Source organism: Neofelis nebulosa, chromosome 8, assembly GCF_028018385.1.
Source record: "Neofelis nebulosa isolate mNeoNeb1 chromosome 8, mNeoNeb1.pri, whole genome shotgun sequence".
NCBI classification, from domain to species: Eukaryota; Metazoa; Chordata; class Mammalia; order Carnivora; family Felidae; genus Neofelis; species Neofelis nebulosa.
This window is the reverse complement of record NC_080789.1, coordinates 75,282,350-75,305,002: the sequence shown is the minus strand read 5'-3', so window position 1 is coordinate 75,305,002 and position 22,653 is coordinate 75,282,350. Positions and strand designations below refer to the sequence as shown.

The window sequence follows — 22,653 nt, the reverse complement described above, 5'->3', positions numbered from 1 at the left end:
TTCTTTCATAAGTGTTCTATAGTTTTCAGCATACAGATCTCTTTTACCTCTTTGGTTACATTTATTCCTAGGAATCTTATGATTTTTGGTGCAATTGTAAATGGGATTGATTCCTTGATTTCTCCTTCTGCTGCTTCATTCTTTGTGTATAGAAATGCAACAGGTTTCAGGGCACCTGGGTGGCTCAGTCAGGTAAGTGTCCGACTTCTGCTCGGGTCATGATCTCATGGTTCATGAGTTTGAGCCCCGCATCAGGCTCTGTGCTGACAGCTTAGAGCCTGGAGCCTGCTTCGGATTCTGTGTCTCCCTCTCTCTCTGCCCCAACCCCACGTATGCTCTGTCTCTCTCTCAAAAATAAATAAACGTTAAAAAAAATTTCTTTAAAAGAAATGCAACAGATTTCTGTACATTGATTTTATATCCTGTAATTTTGTTGAATTCATGTGTCAGTTCTAGCAATTTTTTTTTTGGAGTCTTTTGGGTTTTCTACAGAGTATCATGTCATCTGTAAAGAGGGAAAGTTTGACCTCTTCTTTGTTGATTTGTATGCTTTTTATTTCTTTTTGTTGTCTGATTGCTGAGGACTTCTAGGGCTATGTTAAGCAACAGTGGTGAGAGTGGACATCACTGTCATGTTCCTGACCTTAGGGGAAATGCTCTCAGTTTTTCCCCATTGAGGATGATATTATCTGTGGGTCTTTTGTATATGGCTATTATGATGTGAAGGTAGGTTCCTTTTATCCCTACTTTCTTGAACATGGATGCTGTATTTTGTCAAATGCTTTTTCTGTACCTATTGAGAGGATCATATGGTTCTTATCCTTTCTTTTATTAATGTGGTGTATTACACTGATTGACTTACAGATATTGAACCATCTCTCTAGGCCAGGAATAAATCCCATTTGATTGTGAATTAACATACTGTTAAATTCAATTTGCTAGTATCTTGTTGAGAATTTTTGTATTCATGTTCATCAGGGATATTGGTCTGTAATTCTTCTTTTTAATGGTGTCTTTGGTTTTGGAATCAAGGTAATACTGGCCTCATAAAATCAGTTTGGAAGTTTTGCTATCATTTCTATTTTTGGAACAGTTTGAGAAGACTAGGTATTACCTCTTCATTAGATGTCTGGTCAAATTCCCCTGGGAAGCCATTTGACCCTGGACTTTTGTTTGTTGGGAGATTTTTGATTACTGATTCAATTTCTTTGTGGCTATGGGTCTGTTCAAATTTTCTATTTCTTTCTGTTTCATTTTGGTAGTTTGTATCTTTATAGGATTTTGTCCATCTCTTCCAGATTGCTCAGTTTGTTGGCATATATTTATAATATTCTGTTATAATTCTGTTTGTATTTCTGTGGTGTTGGTTGTGATCTCACCTCTTTCATTCATGATTTTATTTATTTGGGTCCTCTCTCTTTTATTTTTGATAAATCTGGCTAGGGGTTTATCAATTTGTTTATTCTTTCAAAGAACCAGCTCTTAGTTTCATTGATCTGTTCTACTGTTTTTTTTTTTCTTTCTATATCATTTATTTCTGCTTTAATCTTTATTATTTCCCTTCTTCTGCTGGCTCTATGCTTTATTTGCTGTTCCTTTTCCTGTTCATTTAGGTGTAAGGTTAGTTTGTGGATTTGAGAGTTTTCTTGGTTCTTAATATAGGCCTGTATTGCCATCTACTTCCCTCTTGTGACTGCCTTTGCTGCATTCCGAAGGTTTTGGGCTGTCATGTTTTCATGTTCATTTGCTTCCATTTACTTTTTTATTTTTTTTTAATGATTATTTATTTTTGAGAGAGACAGAGACAGAATGTGAGTGGGTTAGGGGCAGAGAGAGCAGGAGACACAGAATCCAAAGCAGGCTCAAGGCTCCCAGCTGTCAGCACAGAGGCCAACGCAGGGCTCGCACTCACGAGCTGTGAGATCATGATCTGAGCAGAAGTTGGACACTCAACCGACTGAATCACCCAGGTGCCCCCATTTACTTTTTTATTTCTTCTTTGATTTTCTGGTTAACCCATTCATGCTTTAGTAGGATGGATGCTCTTTAACTTCCATGTACTTATGATCTTTCCAATTTTTTTCTTTTGGTTGACTTCAAGTTTCATAGTGTTGTGGTCAGAAAATATGCATGGTATGATCTCAATCTTTTTGTACTTGTTGAGGCCTGATTTGTGACCCAGTTTGTGATCTACTCTGGAGAATGTTCCACTTGAAAAGAATGTGTATTCTGCTGCTTTAGGATGAAATGCTCTGAATACATCTGTTAAGTCCATCTGTTCCAGTGTTATTCAAAGCCATTGTTTCCTTATTGGTCTTCTGCTTAGATAATCTGTCCATTGCTATAAGTCAGGCGTTAAAGTTTCCTTCTGTTATGGTATTATTATCAATGAGTTTCTTTATGTTGATTATTAATTGTTTTATGTATTTGAGTGCTCTCAAGTTGGGGGCATAAATGTTTACAGTTGTTAGATCTTGATAGATAGACCCCTTAATTATGATGTAATGCTCTTTTTCGTGTCTTGTTACAACCTTTAGTTTAAAATCTAGTTTGTCCAGGTGTCTGGGTGGCTCAGTCAGTTAAGCATACGACTTCTGCTAAGGTCATGATCTCACAGTTCATGAGGTTAAGCCCTGCATTGGGTTCTGCCCTGGCAGTGTGGCAGTGAGAAGCCTGCTTGGGATTCTCTTTCTTAACTTCTCTCTCTGCCAAAATAAATAAATTAATTAATTAATTAAATATATTTATTTACCAAATATAATAATAATAAATATAATAATATGTTATATATTATATATAATAACATAACAATAATAAATATACTAAATATATATATTTATTTATTTACCAAAAACTAGAATGGAGGCCTTGACATTTAAAGCAGCTTTTTCTTTGCTATTTGCTGAAATGACTACTTTTTTTTTTTTTGTCTCTTGTTCTACTGGGATGAGATTGTATCATTGGATTTACACTAATTAATGTATTCTGTTCCTGTGTATAAGGAATAACAGTTTGGAGTTATAAAGTAAATAAGTATATGGAAAAAATCAAAATATGCCATTCCTTTATCTATTTATTGTAGTCCTTGATTATTAAATGCAAAATAAAAAGTACAAAGTTGTGTTCTTTTTTAATGATTTAATTTATTTGACAAATAATACAAAAGTAGAACTTAATTGTAATGTTTGTCACTCATATATCCATAAATATTTTTTACCTAAGAGAACAAATAGTTAAGAAGAGCTGAGGGTCATGAAAGTCAGGATGGAAAGGACGTTTTCCCATCTAAAAGAAGTTTTCACTGATACAATGGGCCTTACTATCACAGCAGCCAAACCTACTATTTCATTGCTGTCAGAATTCTGTTGAACTCACATATTGGAAGGACCACAATGAGAAACAAATATTCCAGTCATTAAAATGGTACACAAAAAAGATAATTTTAAAATTCTTACTCTATATGTATTTGTATATGTGTGTGTTTCCTTTTTTAAAAATCTGGAACCAGCATTTGATTTTTAATTCTAGAAAATGAAGCAAAAAGTTTAAGAATTGGCTTATAATATAATTTGTTAAGTGGGAGAGTTTTTGAGACCAGGTTTAAGCCTCTTTCAAGACCCAGTAGAGCAGATTAGTAAATATCAGTGACTAACATTTAGACTTTAATCATGATCATGACAGTTTCAGGTAACCTTTATTAATCATTTCTATTGTAACTCTCAAAGCAAAGAATCTGAGTTTCAGTGCCACTTAGAAAAAAATGTTTTATTTTTGCTTCAACATTGACACACAGAAAATGAAAGCATTATGTGTGAGACTTTTAGATACATTAGTCAAATGAGTGTATGAATCAGTTACACTTGGAAAACTGGGGAAAAGGGTGCACATGAAAAAACTCTGAGCTGGAGTAGACTGACAGTAAAAATAATGCAATTAAGTAAAATAAGTTTTGTCAATTCAAAAAAACGGTCTATTTCCAAGTTTTGGGAGATATTTTCTGAGGTAAAGGGCATTTAAAAAATTGCTTTCAACACGTTTTTGGAATGTTTACAAAACTTCTTGGAAAAGCCAAGCTTGTGTTTCATAAGCAAGGAACAGGAAGGAAAATAAGGGACGTAGAAAGACTGTTGAAAAAAAATTTTTGTGGAGAGTCAAGTATGAGGTATTATCAAAGGGAAAGACTGGAGTTGGACAGATCAGGTTTGAATCCTAGCTCCGCCATTTGGTGTCTGTGTTATTTAATCTCTTCCTTCTTCAGTTTCCATATTGCTACATGGATAAAATACTCTCCAGGATTTTAAGTATTAAATGAAAAGAACTTGGCATAGCACATGGCATTTAACAAACTGTCAATGAATGGTGCTGATGGTGTTGATGATGAAGATAATGATGATACTATTTTGAGGAAAGTAGGCAAGCGTAGAGCAGTGTTTTCTAGCTGCAGCACAGATCTTCAGGGGTTGGGGCCCAGAAATATATATTTTTAAAAATCCCTGGTGACTGTGTTAATAAGCTGATTTTAAGGACCACTGAAATTTAGCAAAAGTTGCTGCCATTTTAGTGACTTTTGTGGTGTGAAGGAAGGAAACCACAATCCTGTGATATCTTAAAGTAACCAAGAAAAGAACTGTGAGTGAATTCTTAAGTGAGCTTACATCCTTTATACCTCTGTGATCTCCAGACCTCACGTGAGACTACCCTCCAGCTACCTGTAATGCTAGCATGCTAGTTTAAATAATCTCTTCAATTAAAAAATAATTAAATAAACAGATGTTAATAATCTCTGTAAGACTGATAAATCCATTGAAAAAGCAAATAGCTAAACTTATGTTGATCCATAAACAATATCTCTAAATTCTGAAGGTATCAGCTATGGATTGTTTGGGACTCAAGTGAGACCTGAGGCAGAATTTCCAAACTCTATTTGCATTCCTGTTCCTATTAGTGGTTCTCTAATCCTATTTCAGAAAGTGAGATGTCACCGTGGGGTACAACCCTGATTCTGATTCCACAGTTTTCTACTCTGAAAAGTAAGATGGACCCATGACACTTCTCTGTATCCTTAAGTTGGTAAGACAAAAGCTAGAGAAATAAGTGCTAGTAAGGGTGTGGAGAAAAGAGAACACTTTTGTACTATGGTGGGAATATAAATTGGTGTAGCCACTAAGGAAAAATTATGGAGGTTCCTCAAAAATTAAAAATAGAGCTGCCATAATGATAATCCAGCAATCCCACTTTGGGGATATATCCACTTTAGGGAATATATTCAAAGAATATAAAACCAGGATTCAAAGAGATATCTGTACTCCACGTTCATTGCAGCATTACTCACAATAACCAAGATGTGGAAATAACCTAAGTGTCTTTAATGAATGAATAAATAAAGAAAATGTGATATATATATATACACACACACACACACACACACACACACACACACACACACACACAATGGAGTATTACTTAGCCATGAGAGTGAAAGAAATCCTGACAGTTGCAACAACTTGGATGAAACTTGAGGGCATTATGCTAAGTGTACAAATCAGGCAGAGAAACACAAATACTGTATGATATTACTTATATGTGGAATCTAAAAAAAATCGAACTAAGGGAAACTGTAAAGTGGTGGTTATGAGGGGCTGGGTGTGGGGGAAATGGGAGATATTAGTCAAAAGGTACTAACTTCCTGTTATAAGATTAACAAGTTCTAGAGATCTAATGTATAGCATAGTGATTAGAGGTAATAATGCTAAGTTATGTACTTGAAAGTGCCAAGAAAGTAAATCTTAAATGTTCTCACCACAAAAATGGAATGATAATTATGTAACAGGATGGTGATGTTAGCTAATGCTATCACAGTGATCATTTTGCAACATATAAATATATCAGATCAGCAGGTTGTACACCTTAAACTTACACAATGTTATTTCAGTTATACCTCAATATAACTGAGGTAGAAAAAAAATATGAAGCTCTGGGATACCAATGGATGTTAAGTGGATGGTAGAGAAAGCAAATGAAATTTCTTCACTTATTAAAAATGACTGAGAGGATTTCCTGAAATCTATACATTTACTTTCCTTCTTGAGTCCATGAAATGTATTTAGTTAGGTACTTTTTGCAATAATTTGTATTCCCTGGACTCAAGTTAGTCACATGTTCTGAGATATAATCTATACAGGAGCATTAGCTACTGTGATACGCTCAAGTTTATCACCTAGGACATTATATGACACAATTTTTCAGTATGACCCCTGGGAAACTGACAGGGAAATAGACAATAACCCTTTAAGCAGCACTTTTTGGAAAGTACCAAAGGCAAGACAGTAATAATAATAATAATAATAATAATAATAATAATGCAACATTTATGTAACACTTTAAAACTTAGAAAAGGCTTAGCAAATACTGTTAAATTTTAAGTTTTGAGAAACTTTATTTTATTTAGTTTGATTTTTGTAGTCAAAATAAAAAGAGAGTAACAAGAAGGAATTACTTGCCCAAATATGAACAGACGCTAACTGCGGAAGTTAGAGTTTTTGTTCCAATGCTTTTTCACTGAATGATATTCATGACTTCAAGTCTACTATTCTCACTGTAAAAAGCTGATTTGATCACAATTTATATGTAGTAAAGAAATACTGGCTCATTGCAATTTTTGGTGTTGATTCTAAAATTAAGTACAATAGTTCCTTTACAGAAGTTGTTACTAATTGTGTCAAGGAGCTAATTTATTGACTCCTCAGGCAGAAAATGACCTCCTATTGTAGTCCTTAGTCTTTCATAATATCTTCTGGGTCCACACAGTATTCTTCATTGTTTCAATAGTCCTTCTTTAACAGATAGTTAGAAAAAGAGAGCTACTATATTTACCACAGAGATATATTTCAAAGTTTCTTTTATGAGGAATAAGGTAGAGGAAATGGGAAGCCTTATATAAAATCTGCAGCCATAATTAAAGGGGTAATAATAAAACTCTCATTGGATTACATAGGATGAGACTCAGACCAAATAACAATTATGCAGTGTGTTTTAATAACACTCTACAATCACTAATCACATAGTCCAAACATCTTCCCTATGAGGTAGGATGAATATTGTCATTCCTTTTTTGCCTATGAGGAAATAAAAACGCAGAGTGGTTCCATGACGTACGTGTCCAGAGTCATACAGGTGAGTCATGGTTAAGCTGAGATTAGAATCCAGAGCTCTGTTATTCCTACAATTTACTATTCTTCTTTCACAGGTTAATGCTAAAATATTGTTCTGTATGGTTTGGGATTATCATTTCTGCTTAAATGTTTTCATAAAAATAATGCTATCTCATTGCATTTATAGCTTGTTTCTTTTTTCTAATTTAAAGAATTTGATAGACATTCATTAGGCTGTCTGTCATGGTCTTATAGCCATGTGTCCATTGCCTGATAGGTATGGAGGTGAATAAAGGAGATGACAGGAGAGGTGTAGAGAAAATGAGATTTACACTATAGGGTATGTATACATATATAAATGTTTGGGTGGGTATGTACACCTATCCTAAATCATGAAAACACATATTCACATGTATACATACCCTGGGTAACCCATAAGGTCTCTCAGAATGGCCAGTTTGAACTGAAATTGTTAAGAACTAAAATGGAGGCACCCAAAAATATTTATAGCAATGAATTAGATAAGAAATAGCAGCTACCTTAGACTGAACTAGATAGAACAGAAAATCAATTTTGGTCTTAGTTTCATTGTTAGCACAGTCATTTAGCCCCAACAAGCCCCCCTTTATGCACTTGAACCAAATGTGAAATAGTCACATTTCCTGGATCTGGAGTGTAATTTCACCCTTCTCTTCCTTTTGTCATATTGTCTTTTACTCATTATTCTATCAGCAAAAGCATAGTCATCCTTCAAAACCCAACTTAAACATTACCTTGCCCATAAATTCTTCCTGAATAATTCCAATCAGGATTATTTAGTGACTGTTCATTTCTATATATGTTGCTTTTATCTTTTTATGGTTTTTATTTGATTCTGGTACATGTAGTTGTTTACATATTTATCGTATGCCTTTCACTAGATAGTGAACTGGAGATCAGAGCTATGTCTTTTTCATCTTTGAGTTTTTGTCTCAAAGATGGAACACAGCACCATGCCTTGAATACATCTTCTAAAATGTATTCCCTTTTACTTATTTTACAGCACCCTATTCATTTTTTCTTTATTGATTATCATAAGTTGTAGTTATTTTCTCTATTTATATACAAACTTACTATCTGAATCCTTCACGAGAATATAAAGTCCACAAGGGAAGCGATCATGTCTATCCAATTCATCATTGTTTCTCTAGGTGAAATGGGAGCTAATCAATAACTTCTTGCTTTTGGGTAAATTCCGCCTCTAGATTGTCACTTCCTTGAAATTATGGACTAATGCACAACTCATCTTTAGATTATTCCCTAATGTATAGTAAATAAACACTAATTGAAAATTAGCTGTAAATTATGTTTAAAATGTATAGATGTCATCAAAAGGAAAAATACATAAACAAAAGTAGTTCTTAGATAAGAAATTTGTGGTGAGTAGTTTTTTAAAATTTATTAAATTGGTTTTTGAGTTCTCCCAGGTGTTTTTGGGAAGTAAAAATTCAGAAGAATGAAATATGGTAATTTCAATGTTCAGAAAGATTTACACAGTCTTACTTCTAATTCCCATAAATTAGATAGTACATTTCCAAATGTCTGAATGGAGGGGCAGCTGGGTGGTTCAGATGGTTAAGCATCTGACTTTGGCTTAGGTCATTACCTTGTGGTTTGTGAGTTTGAGCTCCATGTTGGGCTCTGTGCTGACAGCTTGGTGCCTGAGCCTGCTTCTGATTCTGTGTCTCCCTCTCTCTTGACCCTTTCCCTGCTCATGCCCTGTCTCTCTCTCAAGAATAAATAAACATTAAAAATTTTTTAATTAAAAAATAGAAGTAAATAAATAAATGTCTGAACATAAACCTTGAAATAGTTTAAAGAATAATCACTTTCATATATATTCTTTATGTAAATAGTTATAAGTGACTTAACTTATAACTTCAGACTATAAGCTTTTATAATATGAAAATAATAACATAATGTAATGTTATTTATCCACATTGAGAAGTACCAAATAGTGTAACTTTCAAAATAGCATTTTAATTATTTTGAAGCATTATTAGTTAGGCCTCCAAAGGCAAAGTTGTATAAAAGAGGAAAAATAATTTTGTGGCTTCTACTGATTCAAAAGAAATCTAAATTAACTAATTCACCTTAATACAGTCTTTGTCTTCATTATCTAGAAAATTGGTCTACTCTTCACTGATATAGTCACATTAATATTTACTAAAATATCTTTAAGTTAAAAATTATTTTTGAGGGGCACTTGGGTGGCTTATTTGGTCCAGGTGAAGGGGGTGATGATGTATAAAGACAAAAAGGATCGGATACAGTAAATGGAAGCTAAAACAATTATAACTGAAAGGAATTCTTATTTCTGTAATTAAGGAGAGAAGAAATAACTCTACCTAATTTTGAGGAGAAGAAAAATTTCAGTACAACGTTGATGCATTTTTTTTATGTTGATGTATTCTCTATGAAGATTAAAAATGTCCTTAAAATCCATTGTTTATCTAGACTTTCTATGGAAACGTGAGTTCTACCTAATCCCTTTCCAAGGAAAAGCAGGAAAAGGAATTTCCTCAATAATAAATTCTTCAGGGGCGTCTGGGTGGCTCAGTCGGTTGAGCGTCCGACTTCTGCTCAGGTCGTGATCTCGCGTCTATGAGTTTGAGCCCCGCCTCCGGCTCTGTGCTGACAGCGCAGAGCCTGGAGCCTGTTTCAGATTCTGTGTGTGTCTCTCTCTCTCTCTCTCTGACCCTCTCCCCATTCATGCTCTGTCTCTCTCTGTCTCAAAAATAAACGTTAAAAAAAATTAAAAAAAAAAATAATAAATTCTTCAGGTGGAATATGAAACAGAAGAGGGTGTTTATGATTAATTATGATAATGTTACATAAAATTTATGCATTTTATGGTATTTTAAAAATTATCCTTAGATTTAGTGAAGCTCTTTGTGAAAATTATAACCTCAGCTGTTCTATGGAAAACCAAAGTGAAGGGGTTATCATGTTCATATTTAACTAGACGTTCCCCAAAGAGAAAGAGAAGCAGTTTATTTTGTGGGCTTCAAGTATGGAGAAGTATCAAGAGAAAGAAGTTTTGAAACAGCTGAACACTGCCAGTCATATTTTTAAACAGTATCTAGTTTATGTAGGAACTGGGTTTTTTTGTTTTTTGTGTTTTTTTTTTTTGTTGTTGTTGTTTTTGGCCTATAATCAAAACTTTATTGAAAAACTGGGACAGCAAAATAGGAGATCCCTGTTGTATACCTTACAAAATGAAACATAATTACATTATCCTATTACATTAACTAGAATTACTGAACTGATAAGGCTTTCTGTGATAGAACACAAATTCAGGAAGTTATATGGATGATTAGTATTGCTTTCTTGTAAATAAACACCCTGCAAAGGAAGCATGAGAGTGTATTTAACACAAATCTACTGTATACCTGGTATAGTTTTAATGACAAAAAGTGCTTTTTAAGTAAAAAATTCAGGTTTTAGGAATATTAGACTCATATTCATATATAGGTTTTTCCCTTTTATACCAGAAATTTGCTATTACAAATCTTGCATAATTGAATTTATTCTGATGTGACTACAACTGTCAATCTTGTTTCTTAAATGTTGTAATGGGGTCTCTTTAAGACCATGAGCCTGACTGAGTTCAACAGTTAAAACTCTAATGAAAGCTGTCAAAAAATGCAATCTTAATTGCAATCTTCTTAAATGCAATCTTAGGAACTATTCTGAGTTACTTTCCTAAGAATGTAATTTTGATTAGAGTTATTTTCTGATCTACTAGGAATACTCTGGTACAGAAGTACCCTATTAATCATCTGTCAGCACATGAGCACAAAATTCCAAGATCATGGCATGTTATAAAGATATCAGAAATCTGATGCAGGAGTTTTTATTTTTTTTTTTATTTTTTTATTTTTTTATTTTTTTTATTTTTGGGACAGAGAGAGACAGAGCATGAACGGGGGAGGGGCAGAGAGAGAGGGAGACACAGAATCGGAAACAGGCTCCAGGCTCTGAGCCATCGGCCCAGAGCCTGACGCGGGGCTCGAACTCACGGACCGCGAGATCGTGACCTGGCTGAAGTCGGACGCTTAACCGACTGCGCCACCCAGGCGCCCCTGATGCAGGAGTTTTTAATCTGGGCTCCATAAATGGGCTTGAGGGGTCAGCAGAAACCTATAAATCATAAAAAAAATTTATGTACATCTGCATTCGTCTTTTTAATTTAAATTATTGAGGGGGTTTGGTATATCTTAACTAGGGCCACTATTTATATTTTAATTGGGACAGTACTTCTTTATAAGGGACTGTTCCAGATATGAAGAACATATAACATCCCTTGGAAACATTTCCATTAAATGCCAGTAATGACTCCTTAGTCTTTGTGACAACTCAAACCAATCTCCAAGTTCCCATCCACTCCCTGAGTCCTTCTTGGATTGAAAAATCACTGGATGTTATATAATCTCCCCCCAAACCAAGAAGCATTGCTTTCTGAAGCTTTGATTGCCTCACATTTGGAAAAGTGTTTCTTGCTTGTGTATGATGATCTTGCAAATATCTAATTGACTGGAAGCCTCAGATGAATTGACAGGTATTATGGGAATATCTGAGAAAGAGACATGAAAGAGTAGAAAGAAGGCAGTAGTCAGAATGAGATGTCTGAATTTAAGTTCAGAAGTTCAAGTAGTTCCAGATAATGACAAGTTCATTTGTGTCCATGGAAGTGGATGGCTTACGTGGGTGGAGGTGAATATCATTAAAGATGAAGAGTTCAGTGTTGGTTCCCAGGCCTCTGGCGAGCTTTCCTGGTGCAATCTGAAACTGTACTCTGTATGTGGAGGACAGGGAGAGACCAAAGAAAGAGGCTGGTAAGTGGTAGTTTTAATAATAACAAAGAGAACTAACATACAAGGCTGGTCTGAGGCAGCAGCAAGACAAATGAATTCCCGCACCTCCTTCCCGCCCCTCCCCCCCCCCCCCCCCCCCCCCCCCGCCACAATCTTAAAAGTTTATAAAGAGGCCCTGACAGGCTCAGTAAGGTAAATACTGTGTGGGTGTTTTCAACACCACAGTGCCATCTCAAAGTTATGTCCTTCGAACAACCTTTGGGAGCAGGAAAGGTACGCAGAACCCACATTCCAAAGACAAGGGAGGGGGTGAGGAGCCCCTGAGTACCCAAGTCCAGTTCACAGGTCAATCAGTGGTCATGTATTTTTGATGATGTTTTTCAACAGTCAAGGAACAAAATGGCCATGTTCTTGAATGAGTTTTTCACATGTACATTGTCAAGACTCAGGTTAGTGGTAGGAGTTGGGCTGAGGGGTGTTAGGTAATAGAGCTTTAAAAAGGGAACTTGACATTTGACTTTTGAAAAGATAATTTGACATCTCTAATAGTCAGGAAGAAGCAAATTAGAAAATTAATTGGGTACTATTTTTCACCAGTTTGACAAATATTAAAAGATTGATAATATTCAGCACTGGAGACTGAACAGGCAAACAGATATTCTTATGTACCCCTAAAGGGAATGCTACTATCTTTTTGGTTAGAGATTTGGAAATATCTATTAATTCCTCCATCCTGCTCTTGAGAAGCTATTCTGCAGGAACTTAGCTATCAATATAGAAGGCCAAATGCACAAATCTGTTTATTGTAGTATTGTTGATAGTGTTAAAAAACCTAGTAACAAAATATCTATTTTGTGGAACAGTGGAACAGTGCATTTATAGTATGGAATGTGTTGCATCTACTGAAATAGAAACAAATTAGAAATAAATGTTTTAAGAGAAGATATCTATAATATGTAAAAAAAAATCAAGTTATAGAATTATACACAAAGTAAGCAATAAAAAGAAACCAAATCCTATATTTGTTGGTATGAAAATAGAAAAAGTGTGGAAGACTACCCACCAATTTGTTCACATGTGATATATCATGAGATAGGAATGGAAGGGGGAAGACAGAGATTACGAGTGCTTTTCTCATACACTTTGACTTTTTTGACTTGCTTAAGTAGGATTACTTTTACCATTAAAAACAAAACTATCGTGATGAGCAAAATAATCTATTTACTCAAAAGAAATGATAATCTTGAAAGGGATAAGAGAAGTATGCAAATAGCATTAAGAGGCAGAACAATAGATGTGTCTTGAAAGATCAACAAATTATATATATATTATATATATATATATATATTATATATATATACTACTAATATATATATAATATATATAACTACTACTAATATATATATATAACAAAGGGAACAAATTATATTATATAATTATATTAATATATATTATATATTTAAATGTTTATTTATTTTGAGAGAGAGAGAGAGAGAGAGAGAATGAGCAGGAGAGGGGCAGAGAAGGAGGGAGAGAGAATCCCAAGCAGGCTCCGCATGTCAGCGCAGAGCCAGATGAGAGGCTCAAACTCACAAACCGCGAGATCATGACCTAAGCAGAAATCCAGAGCCAGACACTTGACCAACTGAGCCACCACCCAGGAGCCCATACCTAATAATATTTTTAAGAAAAAGATCGACCTACTCAAATTTTAAATTCAGATAGTCATGTGAATTTTACTATAATGAGAACTACCATATAGGAAATTTTCTTCTTTATATATGCTGGGGGTTCATTAAAATATGTATATTTTAAATTACTTTAAAAAGTAGTAATCTCTACTTTTGTAACAACTGACAAATAGTATTGAGTATTTAGCAGGTAGTACTCCTTGACACATGTCTTGTTTCCTCTCCTGCAACACAATGTCTCTAGATATTGCCTGGAACTAGTATAATGTTTTACCAAACACAGCCCATCCCTAGCCTTTGGCTATAGATACAGTATTACATATCATGAAAATAGATAAAGAAAAATAAGAAGCAGCAGGCATTTATGAAACATGAAGTCTGTTATCTCTCTTAACGTCATGCTGCATGTGAACACTGTTGTGCAGAATGGGGATAAAGAAACTGTTTCTTTAGCTTAATTTGTCATAGTATTGCTGTTTTTCTTTCCCCCTCCACCCTTTTGAGCTAATGCATTATGGTTAGAGTATGAGCCTGGGCGTCATCAGTGAACTCCACCCCTTACTTCCAGTTCCACAAGAACCCTAGGTAGGTGGATAGGTGTGTGTGATAGGGTGGTGCCCCTGTCACATTCATCCATCATACTCCTGTTGATCTAGTTGTTGAGCCAACAGGAAGTTGCAACCCCATAAGGAATGAAGGAAAACTTCCATCCAACTCATCTTCAATGTTTCCAACTTCACTTGATATTTAAGGGCATGGATTTCGGAATCAAATTCCACCTCTCTAGTCCCTAATTGTGTGATTTGGGCAGTTATTTCTTTTATCCTCTGAGCCTCAGTTTCTTTGCCTGTAGAATAAGGATTGTATCCATAGAGTCTTTGTGAAGATAAAGTGAGAAAATACACAAAAATTTTCTAAAACCACATCTGCTCAGAAAAGATTGACTCCTTATGTCCTCATCCCCCTATTTCACAATGCTAACTTTGACCTTTCATTTAATTTTCCTTTCATTGTCTATCACCTACTTTCTGCCCTTTCTCCCCCTTTTCCTTCTCTAAATGGATGGTCTTCTTTCTGGAAGAATTGGGATTCTTTTTTTTTCCCCCCTTAATATTGTGCCCCTTTTAAGTTTTAGCCACTAGAGGGCTACATACTAGGATACAATTCCACTCTGACTGTGCTAGGAAATCTGAATAAAATCTAAGAAAGAAGAGTCAAATAATAATAGTTCTGAAGAGATACTAGAAAACATTTAATATAAAATTATTTTAAGTATGAGGGAACTAGATATTTAAACAAATACAAACACAGGTAATTGTTATGGTTTTCAAATCACTACTTCTACAAATCTATAGTTAATAGATAAATCTCATTTTCTTCTGAAAGTTTTCTAACTTTTAAATCATTTTATGGAAAAAAAAAGCAGATACATGTAAGGGCAAATAAACCTCCTTTAGCAACAAAGCCATTTTCTTTATTTTCTTTAATTATTTTCTTTAATTCACTTCAAATAATTTAAAATGCAAAGTAAATCCACACATTCAATTAAAAATGTAAAATATCTAGGGGCACCTGGGTGGCTTAGTCAATTAAGCGTCTGACTTCAGCTCAGGTCATGATCTCATGGTTGGTAAGTTTGAGCCCCGCATCGGGCTCTGTGCCGACAGCTCAGAACCTGGAACCTGCTTCAGATTCTGTGTCTCCCTCTCTCTCTCTGTTCCTCCCCACTTGTACTCTGTCTCTCTCAAAAATAAATAAAGATTTTAAAAAATTTAAAAAAAAGATTTTCAAAAAATGTAAAGTATCTATATTTGAAATATCTCAGGTAGATTTTAATTTTTGCTTCAATATTCAACAAATTAAAATTAGTCCGTACTTAGATATCCAAGTAACTTAAAGCATTAAGGCAATCTCTTAATGCTGAATACCCACTCATTCTAAAATATATTTAAAAAATCCCAAAAAGTATTCATACATACCTAGACCTACCTAGAAGCTAATAGAAGTTATGATGCTATCATTGAAAAATGGACTTAAGCAAAAGTCCTATACTATTAAAAGCATCACATAAAAATGCAAACAATTAAATAAAGAAGTGAAAAATCCATGTAAACTATCCAATCCAGATGGTACCCTTTATATTTATTCATCTACTTTTCACACATCTACCCATAGTCCTTCTGTCTGGGAAAGTACTTTGTATTTCTGTTTGTTATTTTTTCATTATTCTTTCATTTAAAAAAAACGTCGCTCTGTACTTTTGAACATAAACCAGACCCCACAGAATCCCACTATAGACATGCTAGCAGTGATGAGAGTTGTCTTTGTGCCTCAGAGCTGCACTGGAGCGAACTAAATAACCAGAAGGCCCGTAATTAACATTTCATCAATATGGAAGTGTTTAAATATATCCTCATCCTTAAGTTATATTTTAAGAAAAGACAGTTACAAATCTGCCCATAAAATGGTATCTACAATTGACAAAATTAAACTAACACTTGTATACATGTGAAACAAGCCAAATCCTGACTTTAAGTGAGGCTGATGAACATGGTGACAGATTCTTGACATTAGAAAAATAGAGAAGAGTTTTGTTGCTGTTGTTTTAATAATCCTCTCACAAAATGATTAGTGACCCCAACAGCAATTCTTTGATACTCGACCTTCATTCAGGTAGCCCTTACGCATAATGAGTAGTGGTAATTTGATTCATTCATTCGTTCATTGGACACATATTTATGGAGTTCTTACTATAGGCCAGGCAGAAGTCTAGGGTGAAAGCTGGAACCAAACCAGACAAACAAACAAAAAACAATCACAAGCAAGTTCCGTAGTCCTTACCCTCTTGAAACTGATGACCTAGTGTATGTTGGGGAAGGGAGGGAGAGGTGCCGAATGGATATAGATGTTAATCAAAGAAAGATAAAAGTATAAATGTGACAAATAATAAAAAGTTCACATGTAACGTTAAGAAAATTAAACCGGAGAGGAAGGTTAGAGAAAGCTTCCCTCTGGGGCTGAAGACAGGGTTGAGATCTGAAGAAAAAATAAGGGAGCTAGGTAAAGAGGCAGAAGAGTAGTTATCTGGGCAAGGGGAAGAAACTGTAAAAGATCCCATGATGTTTCCCATTTCAGGAAAGGAAATAAGAACATGGAGCAGAAGAAGGCAAGGTTTGAGAAAAGGCTGTGCAAGGAGAGAATCCATATTATGTGGGGTTTTGCAGACCAAATGAAGGATTTTAGTTTTTCCCAAGAATAACCGAAAATCATTGAAAGAATAATACGATCAGATTTGCATTAGGAAAGGTCACTGTAGCTATTATGACTAGCATGGATGGGTCCAAGAGAAATGTGTGCACATTTGTAGCACAAGACATGTATAACAATGTTCATAGCAGTTTGCTGTTCTTAATAGCCCTAATCCAGAAGCAATCTAAATGTTTATGAAGAGTGGGATTAGGGGCGACTGGGTGGCTTATTCGGTTAAGCAACCAACTCTTGATTTCAGCTCAGGCCATGATCTCATGGTTTGTGAGATTGAGCCCCGCATTGGGCTCTTGTTCTCCTAGTGAGGAGCCTGCTTCGGATTCTCTCTCCCCTCTCTCTGACACTCCCTCATTCGTGCTCTCTCTCACTCTCAAAATAAATCAATAAACTTAACAAAGAGTAAAATTAATAACTGTGCTGTAAGTATACAAGAGACTGCTATATAAAAATGAGAATGAACAAACTATGATTTTACACTGCAACATGGATAAACTTCATGCACATGATCTTAAATGAAAGAAGCCACACTTAGAAAGATACATACAGTATGATCCTACTTGCATAAAGTTAAAAGCAGGCAAAACTAATGTGTAGTGCTAGAAGTCAGGATAGTGGTTATACTAGGAGGGGGAAGAGGAGCTAGTTATTAGAAAGTGGTTTAGATGGGCTTCAGGGCTGGCAATGCCCTATTTATTAACTTGGGTGGTGGTTAAACTGGTATTCAGTTTGTGATAACATAGTGTGTATACCCTGTATATTTATGTTTTGTGAAGTTTTTGGTATCTGCATAATATCACACTTAAAAACATTTTTTAAAGTTTTTGTTTGCTTTTTTTTTTTAATGTTTATTTTTGAGAGAAAGAGACAGAATGTGAGCAGGGAGGGGAAGAGAGAGAGGAAGACACAGAATCTGAAGAAGGCTCCAGGCTCTGAGCTGTCAGCACAGAGCTCGACACTCAGCTCAAACTCACGAGCTGTGAGATCATGACTTGAGCTGAAGTCAGACGCTTAACCCACTGAGCCATCCAGGTGCCCCTGTTTTTAAGAATAGATTGATGGAGGGCATCTGTTTGTCTCAGTCTGAGCTCTTCAGTCATGGAGCATGAGACTCTTGGTCTGGGGGTTGTGGGTTTGAGCCCCATGTGTAGAGATTACTTAAAAATAATTTTTGTAAAAGTGAATAGATACATGGAGTTATTGGATGGATACAGTAAGATCAGTCAGGAAGCAATGGCAGTAGACCCTGTAGGAGATTTCTACTTGAACCTTGTTAACATGGCAAAGATGGAAAAGGGACTGATTTGAAAGCACTTACTTAGAAGGCAAAATGAACAGGATTTGTTGGTGAATTAGATATGGAGTGTGAGGGGGGCGCCTGGGTGGCTCAGTCGGTTAGGCATCCGACTTCAGCTCAGGTCACGATCTCGCAGTCCGTGAGTTCGAGCCCCGAGTCGGTCTCTGTGCTGATGGCTCAGAGCCTGGAGCCTGCTTCCGATTCTGTGTCTTCCTCTCTCTCTGCCCCTCCCCCGTTCATGCTGTCTCTCTCTGTCCCAAAAATAAATAAACGTTAAAAAAAAAAAAATTTAGATATGGAGTGTGAGGGGTGAGAAGGTAGCAGTGGTGACTCCTAGGAGCCACCAATTTAGGAAACAAGAAAAGCAGACCTCTGTGTGTCAGAAGGGACAGGGTCAAATGGGTGTGGTTGAGGATAAGTTGTCACCTTTGGTAGTAGAAAGGTAAAGAAAGGGTCAGTCAGAGACCAGCTGTGAGAAAAAGAGAAGGAGGGAGAGTTGGACTTGTTCAGAGAGCAGAGAAAATAGTTGTGGAGAATGGGAAAGTGAGTGAACTAAGGAATATAGTGGGATTACTGAGTGCTACTGAGACATCTTTGATGACCACAAATTTATAGTGAACATTTTACTTTGACGAGTGACTTGTCAGTATTGTTCAGCCACTCTTGTCCAGGCATGAAGAGACTTGGTCACAGATGATTAGAGTTTTTCCAGATGGGTGTGATCAGTATAGTTTTGGGGCATTAAAATAATTCAAAATAGATCAGTCGGATGTTGTGACAAACCTCAATTTTCCATCTTCATCATAAAGGAGGAAGATCTTCAATGGGTTCTAAAGTTCCGTGGGAATGTGGGCATTCCCCTCTTGAGAAGGTAAGAGACAAGATGAGGGAAGTGTGTGTAACGAGGGTACTAGGTCTCCAGGACTACGCTCTTCTCTCTAGGCATACTTTCCAACGTCACTGCCACCACAGTCACATAGTACCATTTCCTCTCTATCTTTCGCTTCATTTTTCTTTTTCTCCAATTCCCTTTTGGGGATTGTGTGGAAGAAATAAGCATGAAGTAGACACACTGAAGTGGAGGGACCCTGGCAGATGTGGGACGGGACATTCTAAGAAGAAAATTAGTTTCACCTTATTGGGCACAGCAGTGTATACATAGTTTCAGGCTTCAGTAACTAATGGACCCATTGCGAAGATGGCATGTTCACACGATTTCAGTGATATGCCAGCTAGCATTGGCATGAGGCAAAATTGCAGTTTTATCTTTGGCATGTGCCTATCTCCCTTTCTCTTTCTTCTGCCAACGCCTCACCTATTTATTCATTCAGTCATTCAGTCATTTATTCCACAAACATATATTGAGTAACCACCCTTCAACATAAGCTGAGCTTCTTGTCTGCTAGCACCTCACACTTGTGGTTTCTCACCCCCAAAGTATCACCCCTCCCCCCTAAATTAGCCCTCTGTCTTCCGTGACTCTCAAAATCAACCATTTCTGGAAGGATGCTGATTAGATATTTACTTAAATAACTCATAGCAGTAATATGTGTAAATGGTAATAGCTGTAAACATAAGCCAGGCTCTTTCCTAAGCACTTTATAAGGGTGAATGCATTTAATCCTCACAACATACTACCAAGTAAGTACCATTATTTTCTTCTTGTTAAAAATTAGAAACCTAAGGCATGGAAAGGTGAAGCAACAGGTTCAGCAGGGAGTGACAGAGGTAGGATTCAACCAAGCAGTCTTTCTTCACAGCCTGTGTTCCTAATCACTGCCCAGCATGGCCTACACCTGAGGCTTGTGGTAAGGGTTGGGGAGGAACAATTTCTTCTGCCCTTCAAGGTCCTGCTGGCTGGACTAAAAATCAAGTTGGCATGGGGGTGCCTGGGTGGCTCAGTCAGTTAAGTGTCTGGCTTCGGCTCAGGTCATGATCTCACAGTTTGTGAGTTTGAGCCCTGTGTCAGGCTCTGTGCTGACAGCTCAGATCCTGAAGCCTGTTTCAGAGTCTGTGTCTCCCTCTTGCTCTCTGCCCCTCCCCTGCTCATGCTCTGTCACTCTCAAAAATAATAAAATAAACATTAAATTTAAAAAAAAAATCAAGTTGGCATGAGACAGATTAACAGGAGAAAATAAAATTTAGTAACATATTTGTGGGGAATTCATACAGACATGGAAATTCCAAAGGCAGTCAGGCAACACGACGCTTACTTGAGCTAAGGAGAGGGGAGAGGGGTCTGAGGATACAAAGGGGAGAAAGACCATTAACAAGAAGGTGAAAGGAGGTGTTTGAAAAACAAAGGTTACCTTATTATGTAGATAAGTTAATTACGTAAAGAGGAATATGTTAATAGCTCTCTTCCCTATATAAGCAAGCAGTTCAGGGGGAGGTAAAAAGCTTTTCCTGAATCTGCTGGGTTTTAATTGCTTTTAACTCAAAATAATGTTCACACCAAAGTTGTCCATTTTTGGACGGCCTACCCTTTGCTCTCAGTGAGGCAAGAAGAGATGCTGTGTTCTTACAGGCTCTATTGTGGGTTGGAATTGAAATTTGCTTTCTGCTTTGAATTGACCCCTTTGTTCTTACCATCAGAAGTCCAGTGGTCATTAGGTAGGGTAAGGTTGTTCTCTTGGTACTGAATTTTATATAAACATTAAAGAAGGTAAAAGTCAATTCATGACTAATTTGAGGAAAGACTTCATCTTATTTATTTAATGAGGGTATAGGATCTTTGAACCTGGAGGGGTATTGAGACCTACCCAGGGAAGCAGAAAGAGGAAGGATGTACACTTGTGGTCCCAGAGAGAGAAAACGTGAAGCAGTTAGAGAGGCCATCCAGTTAGATAGTTAATGGGATATCTAATTTCTATTGAATCAGTGAATTAGAAGAAATGTTTGTGAAAATTTTATAATCAGCATCCTGTTGGGAAGATTAAAACCAGAGTATCACTTCTTGACTTACGGTGGAGAGGAGGAGAGAAAGTGGATGAGGCAAATACTAGGTAATCCCCAAGATGCTCAATTTTTCTTTCAGGAGACGAAACCCCCCGCACTTTAGAGTTTTACCTAGCAGTATGGGCTTAATATACAAGAATATGCACTGTTGAAAGAAATGTAAATTTGTGCAGCGACTTATGGAAAATAGTATGGAGGTTCCTGAAAAACTTAAAAACAGTGCTACCATACAATCCAGCAATACACTTCTGGGTATATATCCAGAAGAATCCACAGCAGAGTCTCAAGGAGACAGCTACACACCCATGTTCATAGCAGTATTATTCACAATAGCCGAAAGGTAGACGCAACCTGCTCTATCAATGGAAGAATGGATAAACTAAATGTAGTATCAACATACGATGGCTTTTATTCAGCCTTAAAGAAGAAGATAATCCTGTCACATGCCACAATATGGATGAAGCTTAAGGACATTATGCTAAATGAAATAAGCCAGTCACAAAAGGACAAATTCTGTTTGGTTCTACTCACATGAAGTACCTAACATAGTCAAATTCATAGAAACAGAAAGTAGAATGATGGTTACTAGGGACTGGAGAGGGGGAGAAAGAGGAGTTATTGTTTAGTGGATATAGAGTTTCCAATTTGTAAGATGATATGTTTCACAATGGGAATGTACTTAACATTCTGAACCCTAACTTGAAAATGGTTAAGATGGTAAACTTTGTTATGTTTTTTATCACAATAGAAAAATATTTTTTTCACTACTTAAGTCTCAAAATAATTATGCTGTTTTATATCAAACTTCTAGAATGTGTGTGTGTGTGTGTGAGAGAGAGAGAGACAGAGAGAGAGAGAGAGACAGACAGACAGAGAGATACACAGAGAGAGAGAGAGACAGAGAGAGAGAGAGAGAGACAGAGAAGGTGCAGGACAATATATGTATCTGCTTGGATCTACATTAACCTCCCTTATGTAAACCCCATGTTTGTGAATCTTGGAAAACTGTTGCATGGAGCCACAAGTTAGCCCGAACAAGGGGACTTTGACATTTACTCCCTCAGTCTTTATCACTCTTGAGTTATCAATATCTGCATGTTGCAAAAGGCCACTTTCTATTAGCTTTCCGAAAAGATGGCATCTTATCTAGGACCTTTTTTACCTCATCCTTATGTGAGTCCCTAGGCACTACAAACTTCTGTTGTTTTATACATTTACATGATTTTTAGGCCCAATTCATTTTTTTTCATATAGAAATTGATTGAACTTTATTGAGACTTGTTATGTGGCCTGATATGTGATCAAATTTGCAAATGTTCCATTTGGGATTTAAAACGTGCATTCTATTTTTGTGTGTGCACAACTTCATATGTACATATATATTTACATTCATTTTATATATATATTCATTAGAATAAACTTTTCTATTTTTTAAT

At 36.1% G+C, this 22,653-nt stretch overlaps 1 protein-coding gene across 1 annotated transcript in view; it reads left to right on the top strand.

The window, feature by feature from the left end:
• The window catches only part of C8H12orf40 (chromosome 8 C12orf40 homolog), a 257,398-nt gene that overhangs the window by 68,150 nt on the left and 166,595 nt on the right, over nt 1–22,653 (top strand). Inside the window, exon 3 of the mRNA XM_058743119.1 lies at nt 19,069–19,130. The gene's annotated coding sequence lies outside the window, so the exon portion shown is untranslated. The remainder of the gene's footprint in view (nt 1–19,068; nt 19,131–22,653) is intronic.